This window comes from Crocodylus siamensis, chromosome 2 (genome assembly GCF_052110815.1).
Source record: "Crocodylus siamensis isolate JL-2025a chromosome 2, ASM5211081v1, whole genome shotgun sequence".
Classification (NCBI taxonomy): Eukaryota; Metazoa; Chordata; order Crocodylia; family Crocodylidae; genus Crocodylus; species Crocodylus siamensis.
The window spans coordinates 270205298-270220603 of NC_143396.1; the positions used below are offsets into that span (position 1 = coordinate 270205298).

Genomic DNA, 15306 nt, shown 5'->3' on the forward strand with positions numbered 1-15306 from the left:
AAGATAGTCAACATTACATTTCCTTGTAGGCTCTAGCATTATTCTGCTTTTACAACTTTATATCTGTTTCAAAATGAATCTTGTTTCTTTCTCTGTTCCTTCCTCATTTTCTTTCCCTCTGTTTCCCTTTGTGTGGGATGGGTTATGATTCAGACTATGTGCTTGCTCAGGGAAGGTAGAAGGAGTAAAAACGCTCCTTCCCATAAGCGTGGGTGAACAATAGGAATCCCATGTTGTGAAAAAGTCAAGATTTTGACATTTGCTTTTGTTTCAGGGCAGAATGAAACAGAAAAGAAAAATTCTTACAAAGTGATCGGCAATCACCCACCCAACCCAAAATGGGCAATAACCTTGTACTTCTAGTGTTCACTTGAGGTAGGTGAGTTCATGCCTATACTCTGACTCGATCCTCAGCTTCCTACCTTCTGAGTGAGTGTCCCAAACACAGGAAAATCAGTGCCTTCAAATGTTCTTTATGATACTTACATTCACTGCTGTACATTTGCGTCACTTAGCAGTCAGTAAATAAGCTTCGGCATAGCTTTTGTACTGATATGTTGCTGTATAACAAGAAATGCGCATATAATGAATTATGAATGAATTTGAAATGTCTATGGATCATAAAAAAAATCAAATTTAAGCAGACGCACAAACAGCTTAAAGTCTACTTTTAATCTAAGCCACCAAAATTTTCTTTCTTGTGTGTCACATTACGTTATGCTGAAACATAGACTAAATATCAAAGAAATATTCTAGCAAATACTGTTTGTGTGCTCTTTGCGTTTTTTGAACAGACATGACATAGTGTTTTTGTGTGGTGGAGAGGAAGAGATTTTCAGTCATGCTTATACAATGAAATTAATGTAATATGAGTCTGTTACAAACATTTTGGCACAGACTAGTGAAAATTTCAGCCTGGAATGGCCCAGGTTTTAGATACAGCAGAAGGCTTATCTCTCATAAAGGTGCCTTGAAAGGACTGAGAAAAAGTATTATGTATCAGGTAATATACAGTGCCTACAAACAGTGTGCTGTGTGCCCGCCATTTGGGGGGGGAGGGGCAGGGATTGTGATTTATTTTAAAATCTCATAGCAGTGTCATGTTTCTGATTGACTTCTCTGTTTTTTCCCTCTGAAGATGCTAGTTCTTTTACATATTTTGAATGCTCTGGCATAGAGATGTACTTATGTGCTCTCAAACTGGCTAAAATTAATATGTAAGCGAAATGAATATGTAGAGGATAGATCAAGTCTTCTGTCACAGGCAGCTTGCTAAGGAAGTGCCATAATTTAATTCAGTTTTCTAATAATGGTCAATTGTGCTTTTATGTTCTGTTCCAGATAGGGTCCCTGTTCAGGAAAGCATTTCACCACATGCTTGATATGGCTTCTCATTTACACCAAGCCCACTTTAGAGTTTTCGGCCCATGAAAAACTTACATTAAGGAACCTTTTTGCTACCCACGTGTTTTAGGGGACTTAATATCACTTAGAATCAGCTTCAAGTCATTATGAGCAAACTGGGAGACTGCGTATCATAGTAGACAGAGCACTGGAGTGGGATTTGGGACATATGGTTTCAATTCCTGACTTTGTCATTGGCCAGTTGGATGAACTTGGGCAAATCATTTCTTTTTGTATACCTCAGTTTCTCCATTGGTATAATGGAGTAATAGTATTTATTTCCTACAACAAAGCAAATTGAGCTCACTTAATAAAAAGCCTGATACAAGAGCAAGGTATCGTTTTATTGGATGCTTAATATTAGGCATGTGAGGGAAGTTACCTTCCTGAATTTCGATCTCAGGTTACGATGAAGTATTGGCTTCAAAGGTGCCTTTAACTGGGTTTTTGTCTCTTGCTAGGTATTACTTCTGTTTTAACCTTTGACTAATTGTAGAAATCAAGGAAATATAACATTTCCCAAAATATGGGATCAAGATTATATTTTCAACAGAAGAAAAAGAACAACACATTATAGTATTTGCATAAAAAATAATTCTCATTAGTTTATAATAAGCTGTTTTTAGCTTTCTGAACTTGTGTTGTAGAGGCTTAGGTATTAGTGAATAAAATAGCTCATGAACACTTCCATTTGGAAAAAAAAAATTAGTGCAAATTACATTTGTTTTAGCTCGATGAAATCTTTCCTTACCACTTACATTTCTAACATGAATGACACGTCACTTCCAATTTGTGACAAAGAGCTAAGTTAATCTGGCACAAGTATTCAAAGGGCTGCAGAGAGCACATCCTAGAAAATAATAACATAATTGTCTGAAGTATTACAATTGCGAGGGTAGGTTTGAGGTCATATTATGTATTTTATAGGGAAGCAGCCTTTTTAATTGACTGCTTAGTACATAAAAATATGCAATAAAATGGCTCATTGTGATGATTTTATAAAATTTCACAGATAACTTATCACTGAATAAATAAAATATTTTATTTCAGGAATGTTTAACGTACACTTTACTTACATTAGTAACATATCTTCTGCATATAATTGTACCGTATAAATAGAACTCCGAGGTCTTAGCAGAGAACGACAACAATATTGTTGTTGACGTGACAAGTAGAGATGCCTGAATTGCTTTTATAAAGATGCCCAGGAAAAACTGATTCTATGGATTTGTCAGTGTATTATATGGGCTAGAACTATTTAATGGAAGAAAAAAATAATTTAGAGCTGAGTAAAGATGGAATATTTCCCAAGGAAGAATTAAAGCGGGTGTCAGTTCATTGGGCAGCTCAAATTGCCACATGCTAATTGAGTAGTGTTCCTATGTAATATTTAAGCTTACTTGTTTTTCTGGCCAATCTTCTCCCATAATTGTCCTATGCTGTTAAAACGCTAAGATTAACTTCTATCTGAATCACAGTTATTCCCACCTACATAGCTAATGAGCCCAAACCTACATAGGACTGGAAGGGCCCTCCTGGACCTGTGTGGTCTTGTCCCCTACGTTTGGAGGCAATTGCTAGCAAAAAAAATCCTCTAAATCAGCACCTGAACCCTCACCTTTAACTAAAAAAACCAAATCTGAAACATCAAGAATATCCTAAAACATGCCATAGGTAAAAGCAAAGGAGATGAGAGCACTGCCAATGCTCTGCCCCTGCAAGGACAAGGAAGTAGTTCACTAATTTATGCTTCAAAGATGTGGAGGAAAAACGAACAGAAGAAGGAAAATTCTACCATGTTTGTTGCTAAAATGACTTGGTGGAAAAATACTGGGTGAAAAGATCTGCTGTAGTGTGTGTGAACTGCACAAAAATGTTGCATATTTGAGTAAAACTGCATTTTAATGAATGTTGTTAAACAGTTATTTCTTCCCATTCAGGCATTATCCCTGAAATGGATGTAATTGTTTTTCAGTGATGATCCAAATTCAGCAAGGGTGTAACTCCTGTATTTTAAAATTATCTTGGATTATAATTGAAATTAGGAGTAGCATATTGTACTATTCTACAATATACATTGTTCTATGTGTGTGTGTGTGTGTATATATATATATATATATACACACACACAAAAAATAAACTGCAATGAGAGCTGCACTGGAGTTTATTGCATTGAATTAATTTTACGTGTAGATCCCCTCTCAGTGTAAGAAAGGGCTTTCTTTTGTTTATATATATATATAGAGAGAGAGAGAGAGAGAGAGAGACACCCCCCCCCAATAATAATTAGTTTAAAATGAATATAATTTATACCAGATTAGGAGGTACAGCAATATGGCACAGAAGGAATAGTTATATGATATATACAGGATATATAACTCTGTGTGCTAAGATCCCAGGAGAAAGGGTGAAAATGGTTAGAGGCATTATACTATGAAGTAAAAGGGGTTTCTTGCTAATATGATCTTCATGCTCAGAAACAGAGCAGAGTTGATTAGGATTTCAACATGCCATACTTTGACAGGAGTAGATAGATACCTTCAAGAATAAATGAAGTTAATGTCTTGTTTGTCTCCTTAGGATGCTCTTTTTCACCTGATAGCATTACCTTTCTATTGCTTGAGGTGAGTTTGTGGTGCCTTTTATTTATTTATTTTCATCCATTAAGTTAAATCTCTCGGGCACTGTTGTAAGATGTTGATGGTGTTGCCTATGTTCATTTGACATAGAAGTGTACGGCTGTATGTCATCAGCTAGTAGTCAAGTTAGAGTCCGTATTAACTTAAAACCTTGTTTGAATGTGTGTGGAGGGAGGCTTCTTATAGCTGGTATAAAAGGAGTGGCAAAGGAATTGCTTCCCCCAAGACTTCACAAATACTGTTTTACGGGGCACAGAAACAGTCATCAGCTATGACACTCTGGGTTTTGCTCATGAACAAGTTAAGTCAGCCTAGTGCTGTCCTCTGTGAGTCCGTTGTATTGACATGTGGTTCATTGGGTTGAAGGCTGCCAGTAGATCCAGTTGTATTACTACAGAAGTTACTCTTCTTCCCATGGCCATAAGGAGATCATCCATCAGTGCCACTAAAATTTTTGCCATGTTTCAAATCTGTGAAGGAGATGTGTGAAATGATCACACCTAGTTTGCTAGGATGGTTGGTAAATGACAGTGGAGCTCAGTTTGTATCTCATGAGTTTGAAACTCTCATGAAGATGAATGGTGTGTGTCATATCAAATCAACAAAGTACAGTCCACTGCTGTGCTGGTATCCATTCATGACTCCCTATGCTGAGGAGTGAATTTCACCCATCTTGAACAAACTGCACTGTTGTTTGAGCAACGATTTTTAGTTTTAGCAGAATTCATGCATATCACATATTGTAGGCTGATGTGCTTTTTCTGGATATTTATAGTATTTAATTCAGGTTATTATTAATATGAATATACTTTTTTTTACATGATTGAGTTTGTGATGATTCCATTATTTATTTATGTAAAAGGCATAAATTACTGTGCTGAGAGTTTTCTTTAATTTGCTAAATCAAATGTCACAAATTCTCCTCTGTCCATGTCACCTGATCAGATTTTGATAACTTATGTTATTTGATTGCTCTGAGGATGAACATGCCATAGTTTATGCTTGTATGTAGATACAGTTCCTCCCCTGCAGGAGGTGTAAAGGTAAGGCACATCTCATACACTGAAGCTGTGTAACAACAAATAACTGAAATAATTTGTAAAAGCTGACCAAAATTCAATCAAATGTATGTTAAAATTTTTCCCCATAATTGTATCCTTTGGGGGGGAAGGAATAGGACACATCTCATACACTAGAAAATATGGTAGAAAAGTGGGTTTAGACACTGGGACCCCAATAGAATGAGTATCTTATACATACACCTGTAGTGCTTAATTTTGCCTTCTGTTATATCACTGACTTCAATATGGCTTCAATTTGACCACCTGCTCTACTATAAAACACTCCTTTAGAATAAAGGGAGCTATACATAAAGTAATGTGTATGAAAATAAACGTTGCTCTTGATTGACTTGGCTTTACTGCATACATGTGTACATATGAACCATGGGGATATGCCATGTGGATGTAGTCTCTGCTTCCCATTGCCATGACATGACACATTAAAGCTTTCCAGGTCCAGTTTTCTATAAGTCTTTATTTTTAAAGGAGGAGCACCAGGAAAATCAACAGAGAGTCTCTTTAGACTAGAAACTGGGAACCGTTTGGCTGTTAGTATAAACTGAACTAAAGTGTTTTCAGCACATACTATGGAAAGCATGCTAGCTGCTTCTTTCCATTAGGTGTCTGTCTTACACCTTTTTTTGGAATGAGTGCTAAGAATATTTGAGCCTGAACTTTATTTGCACGTTTTCCATCTTCTTACAAGATGTATTTTTTTCTTTCTTCAACTATAACTGTATCTGTGTCCTCCTCACAGTATGGCCAACTGTTTTTTTGCTACATACCTATACACAGTGTATTTTTTGTGGTGGGGACCTCATCTCCTTCCTAGTAGTGTGAGGTTTCTAGTGTACTTTGGAGTGCTGCAAAGTTAATAGTTAAAAATAAAAATGGTCCTCGGCAAGGTGCAATGCTGTGGGTTGTTGTGATACTGATTTTGTATAGCTCAAATAGGAAGACTATGTGATATACCTTTCTTGTTTTAAATGGCCCCATATGTGAGCTTTTCAGGGCATAGGAAGAAGCATTTAAAAAAAAAAAAAATAACAGGTAGAAGAGCATTTTTATAACACTCTTACCCTGGTGTCAATATAAAGAAGTCTGTGGCAGAAGTACGAATATAACCGTGCTTTTCTGGAGCTGAATCTTACACTTTAAACACAAAAGAAGGCCCTTTCTTACACTGAGGGGGGATCTACACGTGAAATTAATTAAATGCAATAAACTCCAGCGCGGCTCTCACTGGAGTTTATTGCTCCTGGGTGCAGTGTTTACATGTGCGCCCAAGACCGCAGTACGTTGAGCCAAGGCAGAGCGACCCTAGCTGGCAGGGAACCCCAGGGGTCACCCTGCCAGCCTAGGGCTGCTCCAAACCAGCTCAATGTGTTGCAGAGGCAGTGGATGGGTCATGAGGGTGCTACAGTGTGGAGCTAACTGGCTGGCAGCCCCACACTGTAGCACCCTTGTGCCCCAACCAGCCCCGGTCAGCACATACATGTGTGTTGTGGCAGAGTAGATAACTCCGCCATAGGATAGCACTTGAGTTAGGCAGTACTATCATATGATGGAGTTACTTAGCTTACTCTGGCATAATAGCACTGCCTGTGTAGATGCTGATGCTTTATGGTGGAGCTAACTAGTCAGCTCTGCAGTAAACGTCACATGTAGATGCACCCTCTGATTCTTTCATTACACAAGAGAGCTAAACACTGAAACTGCATGGGCAACTTTATTTACAGCATTTCCTATCTTCTCAGTGCTTTGTGTATGTAACCCACACATTCTTTCAAATTAGCTTTATTGTGTAATATAGTCTAGGTTTTTATTTTTTAAGTAAAAACTGGTAATAAGCAATTTTGTCATGTGGAATCACGTTTATGCTCTTCATGGATTATCAGCAGAATCTGAACCTTGAACCTTTATATCCACAACTCATATTTTTACAGCTTGAATTAAAGGAGTAGAAGTAGTAAAACTAGGGAAGATGTAATTCACACTCCATCAGCAGCTTTAACAGCTGCTTGCAAGACTGCAGAGGATGATTGGGAATCTGGATTCCTTGGTCCTGTTTCTGGCTTTGTAGAGAAGTGTGTTTCAGTGTGGTCAAGCACATAGATTTGAAAGGCAGTGTGGTTAATGAGTGCAGCTTGGGTCTGCCCTATTTAAAACCTGGGGTTTATTTCCTGCTGTGTCATAAATGACAGCCTCTAAGTTAACCCATCTGTAAAATGTGGAGAATGAGTCTTGCCTGCCTCTTAATGAGGTCTGGCTGAATAATAAGGATTGTGCGATGCACAGAATTATTAACATCAATCAAATGAAAAGCTAAGATCTAGAACTCATGTCTCTGCCCATCAGATCTTTTACTAAGCCAAAGGTTATTTTACAGCAGCTAATTTGATTGTATGCTCCCTGGAGCCATAAAGAGTTGCATGAGGTGTAGAAGATGCTGAATAGGGTTAGCATATAAGCAGTGCCATAGATCTTAGGGGTTTGCTTAGTGCATTTTGGTGAGGTTAGGAGCTTACTAGGGATGGCTTATGGAAGATCTGTGGGGCTGGGAGCATGCTCACAGAGGCCTAACTTGAAATGTTGGTACCCTGGGCGGTGCAGGGAAGGTGAGTGAGAGGGAGGGGGAGAAACTGGAAGAAAGCACTTACTTCTCTGTGCAGGAAGGGGCTACTGCAATTGTGATGGTAGTATGGGCTGCTGTCACCTCAGCACAAGCTCCTGGAACAAGGGCTGCTATGGCAGCAGCAGCAGCGGTGTGGGCTCCCTGAGGATTACGAGTCCAGAGCCCTCTCTGATCCAGTGCCCAGGGCTGGTGTTCCACTCTCCCACTGCCGCCTTCAAGTTACACAACTGCATGCTCATTAGAGTTGGCACGGAGGAAATTGTGAGGCTATACCATGTTCAATGCAGATTTAGCAGGACCTCTAACAAGCACTTTGAAAGCTGTCATTTGGAAAAGCTCAAGAATCACATCAATCAGTGAGATCTCGATGTTTTTTATGGAGAAAGCAAAAAGTGACCCCAGGAATATCCCCTGCCAAATTTCAGTTTCCTACTCTGAAGCATGGAGGCTGTCAAGCACTTAAATGCATAATTAGGAGAGAGAAAAATAACATCTTTAGCTACTTATTTTCTCCTCTTCTCATTATCAGGAACGATGGAATGACTGTGTTGTATTTGTTGAATTAAAAAAAAGACATGGAACGTTATCCTGAAGAATAAAAACTTGACAGAATTATAAGCAATTGAAAATGTAGGTCTATAATGAAGTGTTAGGCAACCTGCCAACATGTAATTGGCTGTACTTGCCAATGGGTATGGAAAGGGACTTGTCCTATGATCCCTCACTAGCCAAAATATCCATTGAAACCAGTAGGAGATTTTTTTCTTTTTAGCGTAAAGTTGCTTTTGGAGTATTGTGACTTTTAAGGCCCACCTTAGTGGCAGGTTTGTGATGGACAAATACATCTTTTGAGGCCTTTGGTAGGGCATATATTTCATATAAGGAGACATCTCTTTATCTGGTATAAATTGTCATAGCTCTGTTGAGGTCAGTGGAGTTATAGCAGTGCACTTCAGCTGAGGTGCGAGGCTTTTTTAGGGACCGGAGCGGCATATGGATCCTCAGAAATGTGCTGGACTCTGCTGGCCAGTGTGGAAGGAAGGTGGAGCTATGCCCACCGTGCCCTTTTTCTTCATTACCTTTTTGGATTTCGCAGTGCTGTTGGAGATGGTAGATTCAAGGAACCACAGCACCTCTGACTGTAACTGGATCCTTTTGGATAAGGCTCCATTACTGCTCCTCCCATTTTTCCTCACCAATAAGCAACAGTCACGATTTAGCCCTTTCACAATAGTGCTATGGAGCCTGTCATAGTGAACATTTAGTAGACATGAAATCTGTGCACATACCTTGCAAATATTTTGCTCTGATTATCAGTAATGCATCATATTCGATAAGGACATAATGCAGTGTGGCAGAGGTGGGCATATCATAGATGGAGGAGGAGAAGAGTAAAAGACTGTCATATGTAAGCTATTAGTGTAATTGTATTTTTAAAGCAGTGTCTTAAATTAGTTACTTGAACCATGATTTCAGCTTTCATAGAAGCAATAGTATAAAATAATTTATATGAAGGCATCAATCTTTTGTTTAAGTCAACAGTACATACAGCATTTTGAATTTGTTTTTTTTATTACTGAAATCACATAATCTATGAGGCATACTTGGTCATGAAGTAGTTGTTATTAAAATATAATATCATGTTCATCTATGATTATTATTTTAATTCAGTGCTTGGTTGACTTATACAAAACTGCCTGAACTCTTTCAGTAACCACTCTCCATTCGCCTACATTACATTTAATTTATACCAAGATGATAAAAAATTTGATTTATTTTACAACAGATCAGTAATTGTGCTCTACAAATAAGTCCGTAATGATAATCAACAGCATTTTCAACATAATTTAATTTGTCTTCTCCCGAGAGGTAGTTAAATGCAGTAATAATAACACTACTGTTATGGACTCTGCTGCAGTTAATCATGGCCTGAATATGCAGACAGCCCCAATATTGTATTGACAGAAATTAAATTAACCATCAGCTTGGGCAATCAGTGGCTGTACAGCTATTAAAAGTAATAAAGGCAACAAACCCCAACCATAGCCAATTACATTTTGACATATAAATGAAAAAAGACAGATGCTTTTGATTTGAAATTTTTATTTCATTGAAAGTAAGGAAGATGTATCTTTTCATATACATCATTTCCTGTGCCTTAATTAACCAATAATACACACCACAGGCTAAGAGCCATACTGAAATAATGTAATATCATAGGTATTTTTTGAATACCTCCCATCACTGACACTGTTATCTCACCACACTGTGCGCCATGGAATATCATATTGTTTCTACAAAAGATAAGATCAAGATACATGTAAAATACTGGAGTGAAACTTGTATTTTAAAAATATTTTTTCCATTAAAAACATTTTCATTATTTCAGAATGTATCCCATTAAGTTGTAATGTAGGCTGTTTTACTTAAAATCATGATTGGAAAATAAGCCAAGCCTCCACATTTTCAAAAATGACTGGTGATTTGAGGTAATTTTGAGAGGGTATGATTTTCAGAAGATGGATGCTCTGTACTTGAAGGTCCCAAATAACTAGTTACCTTTAAACTCTGGGTTAAAGTACATTTTATTTATTTATTTATTTATTTTCAGAAAGAAACAGAATAGTTTATAGTTCTCCAGATATCTGGGGTTTTAATCAGAAAACTAGTGTTTTGCCTTGTCTGTGCAGTAGAATTTCTCCCAGGAACACAGTCTGGGCAAGTGAATGGAATTAGTTTCTTTTGTTTGAAAATGTATTAGGAAACATCTCAAGGCTTAAAGAAAAGACAATAAATACTTATTGTTGGGATACTTAAACATATCCAAATCAGATTTATATTTTAAGACTACTAGTTTGACTCAAGATTGCTTAGCTTCTGCTTTTAGATGTCATAGACAGGAGAAGCTTATCTAGAACTTTGTAGAAAATGTGCATGTTTTCCAACTCGATGGAACTTTTCTCTTCCAGGCCAATGACCAATTCACTGATGGTGGAAGGGGTAGGTAGACTTTTGTGCTTTGGAACTGAATTTGGTTTCCAAATCTAATAGAAATCTGTGATAAGCCTGATTCAATTAAGAGCTCAAACAAGCATCTGACTTGGTGCAACTGTTTAGTGGACTCTGTGACCACTGATGTTCTGAGGTGCTTTGCTAGACAGGGACCTTAGTGAGAAGGTGAAAATCCTTCTCCTGTAAATCTTTCTCTACTTGTTAAGTTATTAGGCTCAATATGGTTTATTTACACAGAAGGGAAGAATCCTGCCAGCTGCAGGAACTGCTGGGTTCAATTCGATGGCCTATGTTATGCAGGTCAAGCAAGATTGCTCATAGCATCTTAGAAAGTTCCATTTGACCTTCAAACCTATCAATCAAAGCCCTTAATAAAGTTTGCCAAAGGAAAAGGCAAATTTTAGAGCAGCCGTGACTATACAGGTGAAGAAATACAGGAAAGAACCCAAAAGACGCTATAATCTTTCTCTAAACAGTTGTAAAATGAAATGTATTTACATTTTTATTTATAAAATAAATATACATAATAAATATTCTTTAGCATATGTGACGGGTACATGATATTCAGATTTTTTTAGCTCTCATTTCAGATCGACTTAACTTGCATACTATTTTACCACCTGCTAGGAATCATCAGTCTTTAACTCAAAACAGCAGAAGTTTAATGATGTATCAATGGCATCATATATTTCTCCTAAGTATGTATGGGGGTGAGTAGATGCGTAAATATGAACATATCTGATGATAACATGCTGTCAAATGTTATGTTTAGTATTTTTTCAACTTTAAGATATGTCACTTAAAGCATAATGCAAATGTTCTTAAAGTAGTACTGGATTAAAAAACTTCTATTCCTACACATACTTTAGCATTTCATTTTTTAGCAGAGTTATTTGAAAGAGTTCCTTTTTCTGGAAAACAGTGGTTTTGTAAATATATAGGGCACAAGAGCAGGTATCTATTATGACACTTCACTTATGAGGAAAGACTGATACATCATTCATGGCTATTTCAGTGATGAGTTACCTCTCCCCTCTGTATCCATAAAGAGGCATGTCATAACAGAGATCAACCATCATTATGAAATATTTTTTTTCTCCATACAGCATGTGTTTATAAACGGTGTTGATTGCTGACAAGAACTCAGATGGTTCCTGGTACTCACAGAGCAGGGAGTTGCCGCTTTCAAAATGAGAATTATATTTAGTGTATTCTCGCTTCCATTGCTTTGTTATTATGAAAATCTGGAAAAGAACAGATTACCAGGAACTTGAGAGATGCCAGAATTGTTACACTGTTCAAGAAAGGAGATAGATCGGATTGCAGCAATTATCGTGGTATTGCACTTCTGTCTATAGCTGGGAAGATCCTTGCCTGTATTCTCCTCAGTAGAATTACTTTCCTAGCTGAGGAGATTCAACCCAAGTCCCAGTGTGGCTTCAGAACACACAGAGGTATAATATCATATTCACTTGAATATAAGATTTCCCCAGTAATTTGATATCATATATGGAACATGTATAAACCTGCTATAATTTTTCCAGGTATAGAATCTAATTATTGGACGTTTGCCTTGAATTTGTCCCCTTCCCACTGTTACAGCAGGGAAATTGAATCTGGGGGAGTTAGGTGGCTCCTTTGTCCTCTGCTCCACCTCCCTAACTTCTTCCCCCTGCAGTCCCTTTCCTTCCCCCCAACTCTCCCTTACTATCAGACCCTGCTCTTCCTGAGCACATGGAAATGAGAGGCAAATTTGAAAACACTGGCTTTGAAATAAACATGGCTAGGTACCCATCGACTTAGTTCATCCATAATTTGTCCATTTTACCCTTTTTTAAAACTGCTGCATATTTTAGCACAGGTACTCCATAAACACACTTTTAAGCAGCCCTTTTGTACCTCTTTATATATAGTACAAACTATGCATGATATTAATACAAAGCCAAATGACTCATCATTTACCATATAGTTCGTTGGGCTGGGCCCCAGCAGAATCAACAGCATTTGAAAGTATAGTGACCCCATAGCTCAGCACTGCTCAGTATGTAGTATGTGTGTACTCCAGTTACCACCTACAGATTTGCTCCCCCCCCCCACACCTATGACTGAAACTGGGTATTATTGGCAGGAGTCTTGGGGTTCTCCAAAAATTTATATGCACATGAGGTGCAGGGCAACCTGGCCTGGCTCCACCTCATGGAGTGTGAGGCCACACTAATCATGTCCAACAGGCTGAGAGAGGGGGTGACAGGGATTTTGGATGAACCGTTTGAGGCCCCATTTCATGATGTTTGCCAGACATTTAAGGCTGGTGAAGAAATTTGAATCATTGGAAATGGGAAATAAAGTCACAGATTAACTGTGGGAGTGAAGAGGAAGTTAAAATGTATTCAAAGTAGTGACTCAACATGACTTGAAAAAGAATTGGTGGTGAGGGGGACCGAGTGCAATGGACACTGCCATATATTTTATTCAGATGATCTGCACTAATCTATCCTTATGGTAGTTTCCGGAGTTGGTGGCACATGCTTTGTGGAACTGTTTTTATGCGCAAAAGGTGTGGGAGAAGGTAGCCACCTATTTGAAGGAGACAGGAAGGGGAACGGGGATCACTATCGAAAATGTTCCCTATGGGTTAACGGGGAGACGGATGGGTCATGGGGTGTGAGGGTCCTTATCATGTGCACCAAAGTAGCACTATGGAAAGTGCGTTCCCTGTTGGCACTAAAGGGCTCGTGCTTTTTAACATCAGAGTGTTTGCAGTTAGCAATGCATGAGCTGCACTTCTATAGAGGCAGAGAAAAGCATGGGACGGAAGGAGGGGATACAGCGCTCTGGCAAGCGCTGGACTTCAGGGGGTTGTTTCAGCCCTGTATAGGTATAGGATAGAGTAAGGGACAGCCTTTCTTGTCAGAAAGAGTGGGTGAGGGCTTTGTCAGCACCTTTCTGTTAAGTATTGATGTGTGAACCTGTAATTATATAAGAAACAAGGGTAAGATGTTCACTGAATAACACTGGAGTTTTAGGCAAAGTGAACGAGATGCTGTTTATCATGTGACTATTATGTAATTTCTTGAAATTGTATTTGTATTCCCCTTGTGAGGTCTCAGGTGGGGTCCTTTTTAAAAATGTCTGATATTGCCTGTTTTCTAATAAAATGTTACCAAAAAAAAAAGTTTCCTATCAGTATGTTTGTGTTTTATAATCATGCTCAGTGTTCACTGCATTTAGTTAACTTCATAGGCGTGAATACAATAGATATGATCTTTGTTGCTAAAGAGCTGCAGAAGTGCCACAAGTGACATCAGCATCTTTAAATGGCCATTACTAACCTGACCAAGACCTTTGAAACAAATACCAGAGAGGCCATATGGAAGATCATGACGAGATTTATATGCCCACAAAAATTTGTTATCAATATCAGACTTCTTCACAATGACATGACAGCAAACATCCTAAGCAATGGTTCAGAAATGAACCTCTTCACTAATTAAAATTGGAGGCAAGCAAGGATGTGTGATTGCACCACTTTTTCCTATCTATATCAAAGCTAGTCCACATCTCATTGGTGATAGACTTCCACTTGGAATCAACATCCAGTATCTCATGGATGAGAATATCTTTAACATCAACTAGTTACATTCCAAATCCAAGAAAACCAACTCATCCATTACTGGTCTTCAGTATGCTGATAGTTATGCTGTGTGCCCACTCAACTGAACAGCTCCTGATCATTCTTGATTGCTTCTGTAAAGTATGTGAAATACCAAGACTCACCGTAATCTTCATGAAAACCAAGATCCTTTACCAGTCCACCCCAAAACAACCAGCTGCTCCTCCACATATTACAATCCTTAGAGAATATTGAGTATTTCTCCTAGCTAGGTAGCTACCTTGTCCAAAAAGTAAGCATAAGAAACAATATTCAACACTGGATAAAATTTTCCAGTGTTTTCTTTAGACATCTCCAAAACCATGCCTTTGATCATGATATCATGATATCAGGATCCAAAACAAAATTCTGATCCATCAGGCTACTGTCATCCCTACCCTGTTTTATGGGTGTGAAACTTGGATGACATATCAGAAACACCTGAACGTTTGGGGACATCACCATCAGTGATGTCTTCAGAAAATCCTCCATTTCATTTGGAAGGACAGAAGAACGAATGCAAGCATTCTGGCTTAAGCAAATGCCACCAGCATTGGTTTATATGGTACGAGCTCTGTTGGACAGGATGTGTCATAAGGTAGCCTGAAAGTCAACTTTGAAAACAGGTCTTATACTCCCCACTCACCAGTGGTTCACCACTACAGAGGTGATCAAAAGAGGAAATTCAAGGATATCTTGAAGACCAATCTGAAGAAATGCAATATTATCATCAATACCTGAGAGATTCAAGTACTGAACTGTCCACAGTGGTGCTGGATATACAAGGTATTGATCATTTTGAGCAAACTCACCTCAGTATGGAGGCAAATAGATGAGAGAGACAAATGGAAAGAGCTGTAACCCAGCATCATCAGGATCTACTCCTGCCTCCCAGAACTATGT

At 38.3% G+C, this 15306-nt stretch overlaps 1 long non-coding RNA gene across 1 annotated transcript in view; it reads left to right on the plus strand.

Moving 5' to 3' along the window:
- Positions 1–271: 271 nt before the first annotated feature.
- Positions 272–15306, plus strand: part of LOC149872188 (uncharacterized) — a 78609-nt gene continuing 63574 nt past the window's right edge. The window contains exon 1 of the long non-coding RNA XR_016440592.1: positions 272–375. This is a non-coding gene — a long non-coding RNA (uncharacterized LOC149872188). The remainder of the gene's footprint in view (positions 376–15306) is intronic.